The sequence below is a fragment of the Oncorhynchus nerka genome, unplaced genomic scaffold (assembly GCF_034236695.1).
Source record: "Oncorhynchus nerka isolate Pitt River unplaced genomic scaffold, Oner_Uvic_2.0 unplaced_scaffold_2100, whole genome shotgun sequence".
Classification (NCBI taxonomy): Eukaryota; Metazoa; Chordata; class Actinopteri; order Salmoniformes; family Salmonidae; genus Oncorhynchus; species Oncorhynchus nerka.
Genome location: NW_027039227.1, coordinates 41,039 through 50,883, shown reverse-complemented (window position 1 = coordinate 50,883; position 9,845 = coordinate 41,039). Strand labels below are relative to the sequence as shown.

Below are 9,845 nucleotides of genomic sequence, written 5' to 3'. Positions count from 1 at the left end.
GTGATGTCGGGGCAGGTTCCTTGTTCTTTGTCAATCATTTACTTATTGGTGAAATCAGCAACCAGACAATATCTTTAATTAAATCAATCATTCATTTATTAATGTGGTTGCAGACAGAAGTTGACAACGGGAACACAGCATGTATGTTTCAGAGTAAGTTCTGCAACCCACCTCAGGGCACAGCTGATTATATACATGTGGTCACTACCTGGTGGTATGATCACCTACGTCAATGTATGTGTGTATCAATAAGCTGAGGTTACCTTATAAAGTAACCTGGTACAGTAGCTTCTCTGAATTCATTAGCATTGTCCACTGTCACACAATATCAACATGTCAAAACCAGACAGTGGTTACTTCTCTTTATCTAGTTTCAGTCTGACTCAGACCCAGCCTGCAAGCACACTCTCACAACAGCCAGGGCCTAACCACAAAGACTAATATAGACTCAGACCCAGCCTGCAAGCCCACTCTCACAACAGCCAGGGCCTAACCACAAAGACTAATATAGACTCAGACCCAGCCTGCAAGCCCACTCTCACATCAGCCAGGGCCTAACCACAAAGACTAATATAGACTCAGACCCAGCCTGCAAGCCCACTCTCACATCAGCCAGGGCCTAACCACAAAGACTAATATAGATGCTTGTACAACGTAAAGTGGCAGAGTTTTAGACACATAGAAACAGTATCGATTATAAGGCCTGCAACAAAACAGATGAATCTTCAAGTCCCCTTAATCACTAATGGGGAGGGTCTTTGGGACCCACCCTCTACAATGACATTAACACTTGGTAGAATATATAACTTAAACATATTGGTTGTTCCTGTTGGGTAGCAACTTCACCAGCTTGTTGTTGTTGTTGTTCTGAAGCATCTTGTGTGATGTTGGTCTTGAGGTGAGAGAAGATGGATTCTATTCATATGCTGTCCAGCTTCTGAAGAACGTATGGTGCTAGAATGGAGAGGAGATCAGTAAACGACAGAACGTATGGTGCTAGAATGGAGAGGACGTCAGTAAACAACAGAACATATGGTGCTAGAATGGAGAGGAGGTCAGTAAACAACAGAACGTATGGTGCTAGAATGGAGAGGAGGTCAGTAAACAACAGAACGTATGGTGCTAGAATGGAGAGGAGGTCAGTAAACAACAGAACGTATGGTGCTAGAATGGAGAGGAGGTCAGTAAACAACAGAACGTATGGTGCTAGAATGGAGAGGAGATCAGTAAACAACAGAACGTATGGTGCTAGAATGGAGAGGAGATCAGTAAACAACAGAACGTATGGTGCTAGAATGGAGAGGAGATCAGTAAACAACAGAACGTATGGTGCTAGAATGGAGAGGAGATCAGTAAACAACAGAACGTATGGTGCTAAAATGGAGAGGAGATCAGTAAACAACAGAACGTATGGTGCTAGAATGGAGAGGAGATCAGTAAACAACAGAACGTATGGTGCTAGAATGGAGAGGAGATCAGTAAACAGAGGCAGAACGTATGGTGCTAGAATGGAGAGGAGATCAGTAAACGACAGAACGTATGGTGCTAGAATGGAGAGGACGACAGAGCATCAAAATGGAACAGAAACGTATGGTGCTAGAATGGAGAGGAGGTCAGTAAACAACAGAACGTATGGTGCTAGAATGGAGAGGAGGTCAGTAAACAACAGAACGTATGGTGCTAGAATGGAGAGGAGATCAGTAAACAACAGAACGTATGGTGCTAGAATGGAGAGGAGGTCAGTAAACAACAGAACGTATGGTGCTAGAATGGAGAGGAGATCAGTAAACAACAGAACGTATGGTGCTAGAATGGAGAGGAGATCAGTAAACGACAGAACGTATGGTGCTAGAATGGAGAGGAGATCAGTAAACGACAGAACGTATGGTGCTAGAATGGAGAGATCAGAGATCAGTAAACGACAGAACGTATGGTGCTAGAATGGAGAGGAGATCAGTAAACGACAGAACGTATGGTGCTAGAATGGAGAGGAGATCAGTAAACGACAGAACGTATGGTGCTAGAATGGAGAGGAGATCAGTAAACGACAGAACGTATGGTGCTAGAATGGAGAGGAGATCAGTAAACGACAGAACGTATGGTGCTAGAATGGAGAGGAGATCAGTAAACGACAGAACGTATGGTGCTAGAATGGAGAGGAGATCAGTAAACGACAGAACGTATGGTGCTAGAATGGAGAGGAGATCAGTAAACGACAGAACGTATGGTGCTAGAATGGAGAGGAGATCAGTAAACGACAGAACGTATGGTGCTAGAATGGAGAGGAGATCAGTAAACAACAGAACGTATGGTGCTAGAATGGAGAGGAGATCAGTAAACAACAGAACGTATGGTGCTAGAATGGAGAGGAGATCAGTAAACAACAGAACGTATGGTGCTAGAATGGAGAGGAGATCAGTAAACAACAGAACGTATGGTGCTAGAATGGAGAGGAGATCAGTAAACAACAGAACGTATGGTGCTAGAATGGAGAGGAGATCAGTAAACAACAGAACGTATGGTGCTAGAATGGAGAGGAGATCAGTAAACGACAGAACGTATGGTGCTAGAATGGAGAGGAGATCAGTAAACGACAGAACGTATGGTGCTAGAATGGAGAGGAGATCAGTAAACGACAGAACGTATGGTGCTAGAATGGAGAGGAGGTCAGTAAACAACAGAACGTATGGTGCTAGAATGGAGAGGAGGTCAGTAAACAACAGAACGTATGGTGCTAGAATGGAGAGGAGGTCAGTAAACAACAGAACGTATGGTGCTAGAATGGAGAGGAGGTCAGTAAACAACAGAACGTATGGTGCTAGAATGGAGAGGAGGTCAGTAAACAACAGAACGTATGGTGCTAGAATGGAGAGGAGATCAGTAAACAACAGAACGTATGGTGCTAGAATGGAGAGGAGATCAGTAAACAACAGAACGTATGGTGCTAGAATGGAGAGGAGATCAGTAAACAACAGAACGTATGGTGCTAGAATGGAGAGGAGATCAGTAAACGACAGAACGTATGGTGCTAGAATGGAGAGGACGTCAGTAAACAACAGAACGTATGGTGCTAGAATGGAGAGGAGGTCAGTAAACAACAGAACGTATGGTGCTAGAATGGAGAGGAGGTCAGTAAACAACAGAACGTATGGTGCTAGAATGGAGAGGAGGTCAGTAAACAACAGAACGTATGGTGCTAGAATGGAGAGGAGGTCAGTAAACAACAGAACGTATGGTGCTAGAATGGAGAGGAGATCAGTAAACAACAGAACGTATGGTGCTAGAATGGAGAGGAGATCAGTAAACAACAGAACGTATGGTGCTAGAATGGAGAGGAGATCAGTAAACAACAGAACGTATGGTGCTAGAATGGAGAGGAGATCAGTAAACAACAGAACGTATGGTGCTAAAATGGAGAGGAGATCAGTAAACAACAGAACGTATGGTGCTAGAATGGAGAGGAGATCAGTAAACAACAGAACGTATGGTGCTAGAATGGAGAGGAGATCAGTAAACAACAGAACGTATGGTGCTAGAATGGAGAGGAGATCAGTAAACGACAGAACGTATGGTGCTAGAATGGAGAGGAGATCAGTAAACGACAGAACGTATGGTGCTAGAATGGAGAGGACGTCAGTAAACAACAGAACGTATGGTGCTAGAATGGAGAGGAGGTCAGTAAACAACAGAACGTATGGTGCTAGAATGGAGAGGAGGTCAGTAAACAACAGAACGTATGGTGCTAGAATGGAGAGGACGTCAGTAAACAACAGAACGTATGGTGCTAGAATGGAGAGGAGGTCAGTAAACAACAGAACGTATGGTGCTAGAATGGAGAGGAGATCAGTAAACAACAGAACGTATGGTGCTAGAATGGAGAGGAGATCAGTAAACGACAGAACGTATGGTGCTAGAATGGAGAGGAGATCAGTAAACGACAGAACGTATGGTGCTAGAATGGAGAGGAGATCAGTAAACGACAGAACGTATGGTGCTAGAATGGAGAGGAGATCAGTAAACGACAGAACGTATGGTGCTAGAATGGAGAGGAGATCAGTAAACGACAGAACGTATGGTGCTAGAATGGAGAGGAGATCAGTAAACGACAGAACGTATGGTGCTAGAATGGAGAGGAGATCAGTAAACGACAGAACGTATGGTGCTAGAATGGAGAGGAGATCAGTAAACGACAGAACGTATGGTGCTAGAATGGAGAGGAGATCAGTAAACGACAGAACGTATGGTGCTAGAATGGAGAGGAGATCAGTAAACGACAGAACGTATGGTGCTAGAATGGAGAGGAGATCAGTAAACGACAGAACGTATGGTGCTAGAATGGAGAGGAGATCAGTAAACAACAGAACGTATGGTGCTAGAATGGAGAGGAGATCAGTAAACAACAGAACGTATGGTGCTAGAATGGAGAGGAGATCAGTAAACAACAGAACGTATGGTGCTAGAATGGAGAGGAGATCAGTAAACAACAGAACGTATGGTGCTAGAATGGAGAGGAGATCAGTAAACAACAGAACGTATGGTGCTAGAATGGAGAGGAGATCAGTAAACGACAGAACGTATGGTGCTAGAATGGAGAGGAGATCAGTAAACGACAGAACGTATGGTGCTAGAATGGAGAGGAGGTCAGTAAACAACAGAACGTATGGTGCTAGAATGGAGAGGAGGTCAGTAAACAACAGAACGTATGGTGCTAGAATGGAGAGGAGGTCAGTAAACAACAGAACGTATGGTGCTAGAATGGAGAGGAGGTCAGTAAACAACAGAACGTATGGTGCTAGAATGGAGAGGAGGTCAGTAAACAACAGAACGTATGGTGCTAGAATGGAGAGGAGATCAGTAAACAACAGAACGTATGGTGCTAGAATGGAGAGGAGATCAGTAAACAACAGAACGTATGGTGCTAGAATGGAGAGGAGATCAGTAAACAACAGAACGTATGGTGCTAGAATGGAGAGGAGATCAGTAAACGACAGAACGTATGGTGCTAGAATGGAGAGGAGGTCAGTAAACGACAGAACGTATGGTGCTAGAATGGAGAGGAGGTCAGTAAACAACAGAACGTATGGTGCTAGAATGGAGAGGAGGTCAGTAAACAACAGAACGTATGGTGCTAGAATGGAGAGGAGGTCAGTAAACAACAGAACGTATGGTGCTAGAATGGAGAGGAGATCAGTAAACAACAGAACGTATGGTGCTAGAATGGAGAGGAGATCAGTAAACAACAGAACGTATGGTGCTAGAATGGAGAGGAGATCAGTAAACAACAGAACGTATGGTGCTAGAATGGAGAGGAGATCAGTAAACAACAGAACGTATGGTGCTAGAATGGAGAGGAGATCAGTAAACAACAGAACGTATGGTGCTAGAATGGAGAGGAGATCAGTAAACAACAGAACGTATGGTGCTAGAATGGAGAGGAGATCAGTAAACGACAGAACGTATGGTGCTAGAATGGAGAGGAGATCAGTAAACGACAGAACGTATGGTGCTAGAATGGAGAGGAGATCAGTAAACGACAGAACGTATGGTGCTAGAATGGAGAGGAGATCAGTAAACAACAGAACGTATGGTGCTAGAATGGAGAGGAGATCAGTAAACAACAGAACGTATGGTGCTAGAATGGAGAGGAGATCAGTAAACGACAGAACGTATGGTGCTAGAATGGAGAGGAGATCAGTAAACAACAGAACGTATGGTGCTAGAATGGAGAGGAGATCAGTAAACAACAGAACGTATGGTGCTAGAATGGAGAGGAGATCAGTAAACAACAGAACGTATGGTGCTAGAATGGAGAGGAGATCAGTAAACAACAGAACGTATGGTGCTAGAATGGAGAGGAGATCAGTAAACAACAGAACGTATGGTGCTAGAATGGAGAGGAGATCAGTAAACAACAGAACGTATGGTGCTAGAATGGAGAGGAGGTCAGTAAACAACAGAACGTATGGTGCTAGAATGGAGAGGAGATCAGTAAACAACAGAACGTATGGTGCTAGAATGGAGAGGAGATCAGTAAACAACAGAACGTATGGTGCTAGAATGGAGAGGAGATCAGTAAACAACAGAACGTATGGTGCTAGAATGGAGAGGAGATCAGTAAACAACAGAATGTATGGTGCTAGAATGGAGAGGGGAGGAGGACAGTAAACAACAGAACGTATGGTGCTAGAATGGAGAGGGGATCAGTAAACAACAGAACGTATGGTGCTAGAATGGAGAGGAGATCAGTAAACAACAGAACGTATGGTGCTAGAATGGAGAGGAGGTCAATAAACAACATATTTCGATTCTCTTCACTAGACAGCACATTTGACTCATGTTGGTTCCATGTAGAACCCTCTGTTAAATGGAACCCCAAAGGCTTCTACCTGGAACTAAAAGGGTTCTTCAAAGGGTTCTCCTATGGGGACAGTGGAAGAATCCTTCTAGGTTCTAGATAGCACCTTTTATTTAAGAGTGTAGGCCTATATTCAAATCCCCGAGCTGACAAGGTAAAACTCTGTTGTACATGTACTTACCTATATAGACACACTTCCCATGTTTGACAGAAAAAAAACTTGCTCCAAAGACTATTTTCCTGACTGTCTCTACTGATGGCCTCTAACAACAGAATAAAATAAGTGGGATATTTAAACAGCACTGAAACAGAGCAGGTTGCTAGTTGACAATGTCTGGTAAATTGTTTCAATGCTTCCGTCTACAGATCTTCTAATGTATTGTAATACCACATGTACCAATACAGTAGAATAGACAGTGACACTGTGTAATGATACAATGACCCTCCATCCAATGTTCTGCTGCTGTTGTGCAACATTGTGACGCCACTGACATGTTTACAGGTTGCCATGCCGACGAAAGAGAAGGTGTTTTCATTCTGTAACAAGGCCTTCACTTCAGTCTGGATGGCTGGTTGACTGCAGACAGGTTACACAGTATCAGTGGAGGTGTTAGGCTGTTTCTGCTCTCCTCCCAACTACTAATGGAATTGTCCTGCCAATGCAACGTATGAAAATGTATCCAGTCACTACTGTAAGTCTCTCTGGATAAGAGCGTCTGCTAAATGACTCACATGTTCAATGTAATGTTCAGTTTGACAATATCAATGGAATAGACCAAAGCAGAGCCATGTATTTAGATATGAACAGATATCTCGATTGAGGATAATGTCAGTATTTAGCTACGTTATTAGCCGTTTTGCTCACCAAAAGTGTAACAAAGTGAAACTGTTGATGTCAAAGCCTCAGTTCCGGGAGAGTAGTGGGTGAAACCATTCACCTCAGGAAAAGGGGTGATATAAATAACGTTTCCTTTCATTATGTGTTACTGAATTCATTAAAATATTTGCTGCCATTGTAGTAAGGTTGGTAATACGAGAGGTCTTCGGACCTACCAAATTTGTATAATTTTCTTTGAAAGAACAACTAGTGTGTTTTGAGTGCTTCTCCCCTATTTGGGAAGTTGGTCTGCCCGCTCCTCAGTCTGACAGATATTCTGAGAGCAGGTTCGAGTCCTCTTCCTCTGTACATAAAAACTGTTTCAAACTGTATAACACAATAGTGGTTTTGGAAAACTGGTTCATATATTCTAAAGTCAATAGCGAATGTGTCTCTGTATATATTTATTTAGCCGTTCATGAATTGAAGACCTATTTCAGCCAGTTAACCAAGTTGTTGCTGTCTTAGCTAGCCGTGTTAATGACGAGCTAACGAGCACCGTTGGTCTCTGCACTACAATGTCACGCTAGTTATTACCAGCAGGTGATTTACTAGCAGGTGACTTATTGAAATATTAAATGAATGTTTATTTTCTTACTACCTTAAAAGGTTTATATAAAAGGTTGTACGTGTGCTCTGTATTTATGGATTAATATCACTTCACATTGAGGGTATGTATCAACGTTACTGTTGTTCCTATCTAACAGATATCTTGTGTTACAATAGTGCTAGAAACAGGTGCCTGTACTATATAAACACTACTAATCCAACAATAGTGCTAGAAACAGGTGTCTGTACTATATAAACACTACTAATCCAACAATAGTGTAGGTGTCTGTACTATATAAACACTGCTAATACAACAATAGTGTAGGTGTCTGTACTATATACACACTGCTAATCCAACAATAGTGCTAGGTGTCTGTACTATATAAACACTGCTAATCCAACAATAGTGCTAGGTGTCTGTACTATATAAACACTGCTAATACAACAATAGTGCTAGGTGTCTGTACTATATAAACACTGCTAATACAACAATAGTGCTAGGTGTCTGTACTATATAAACACTGCTAATCCAACAATAGTGCTAGGTGTCTGTACTATATAAACACTGCTAATCCAACAATAGTGCTAGGTGTCTGTACTATATAAACACTGCTAATCCAACAATAGTGCTAGGTGTCTGTACTATATAAACACTGCTAATACAACAATAGTGCTAGGTGTCTGTACTATATAAACACTGCTAATACAACAATAGTGCTAGGTGTCTGTACTATATAAACACTGCTAATACAACAATAGTGTAGGTGTCTGTACTATATAAACACTGCTAATACAACAATAGTGCTAGGTGTCTGTACTATATAAACACTGCTAATACAACAATAGTGCTAGGTGTCTGTACTATATAAACACTGCTAATCCAACAATAGTGCTAGGTGTCTGTACTATATAAACACTGCTAATCCAACAATAGTGCTAGGTGTCTGTACTATATAAACACTGCTAATACAACAATAGTGCTAGGTGTCTGTACTATATAAACACTGCTAATCCAACAATAGTGCTAGGTGTCTGTACTATATAAACACTGCTAATACAACAATAGTGCTAGGTGTCTGTACTATATAAACACTGCTAATCCAACAATAGTGCTTGGGGCCTGTTCTACAGGTTCACACTTGAATTAAAGGGAAACTACTCTCAAATCTACATTTCTTAGATTTTCCCCAAACCTCAAAAGTGGTCTACTATTATCCTACTGAACAGTACAGCTTGGGTTGGTCTACTATTATCCTACTGAACAGTACAGCTTGGTTGGTCTACTATTATCCTACTGAACAGTACAGCTTGGGTTGGTCTACTATTATCCTACTGAACAGTACAGCTTGGTTAGTCTACTATTATACTACTGAACAGTACAGCTTGGTTGGTCTACTATTATCCTACTGAACAGTACAGCTTGGGTTAGTCTACTATTATCCTACTGAACAGTACAGCTTGGGTTGGTCTACTATTATACTACTGAACAGTACAGCTTGGTTGGTCTACTATTATCCTACTGAACAGTACAGCTTGGTTGGTCTACTATTATCCTACTGAACAGTACAGCTTGGGTTGGTCTACTATTATACTACTGAACAGTACAGCTTGGTTGGTCTACTATTATCCTACTGAACAGTACAGCTTGGTTGGTCTACTATTATCCTACTGAACAGTACAGCTTGGGTTGGTCTACTATTATCCTACTGAACAGTACAACTTGGTTTGGTCTACTATTATCCTACTGAACAGTACAGCTTGGGTTGGTCTACTATTATCCTACTGAACAGCACAGCTTGGGTTGGTCTACTATTATCCTACTGAACAGTACAGCTTGGGTTGGTCTGACTGTGAAAGACCAATATGAACAGTACAGCTTGGGTAGGTCTACTATTATCCTACTGAACAGCACAGCTTGGGTTGGTCTACTATTATATTACTGAACAGTACAGCTTGGTTTGGTCTACTATTATCCTACTGAACAGTACAGCTTGGGTTGGTCTACTATTATCCTACTGAACAGTACAGCTTGGGTCGGCCTACTATTATCCTACTGAACAGTAC

General features: G+C 42.0%; 1 long non-coding RNA gene across 1 annotated transcript; it reads right to left on the bottom strand.

Moving 5' to 3' along the window:
- Positions 1-73: 73 nt before the first annotated feature.
- LOC135567395 (uncharacterized) lies at positions 74-7,323 on the bottom strand. Its single transcript, XR_010462340.1, has 2 exons — positions 6,537-7,323; positions 74-954 (listed from the first exon to the last, which is right to left on the bottom strand). It is a non-coding gene; the product is annotated as an uncharacterized LOC135567395 (long non-coding RNA).
- Between the last annotated feature and the right edge of the window lie 2,522 nt (positions 7,324-9,845).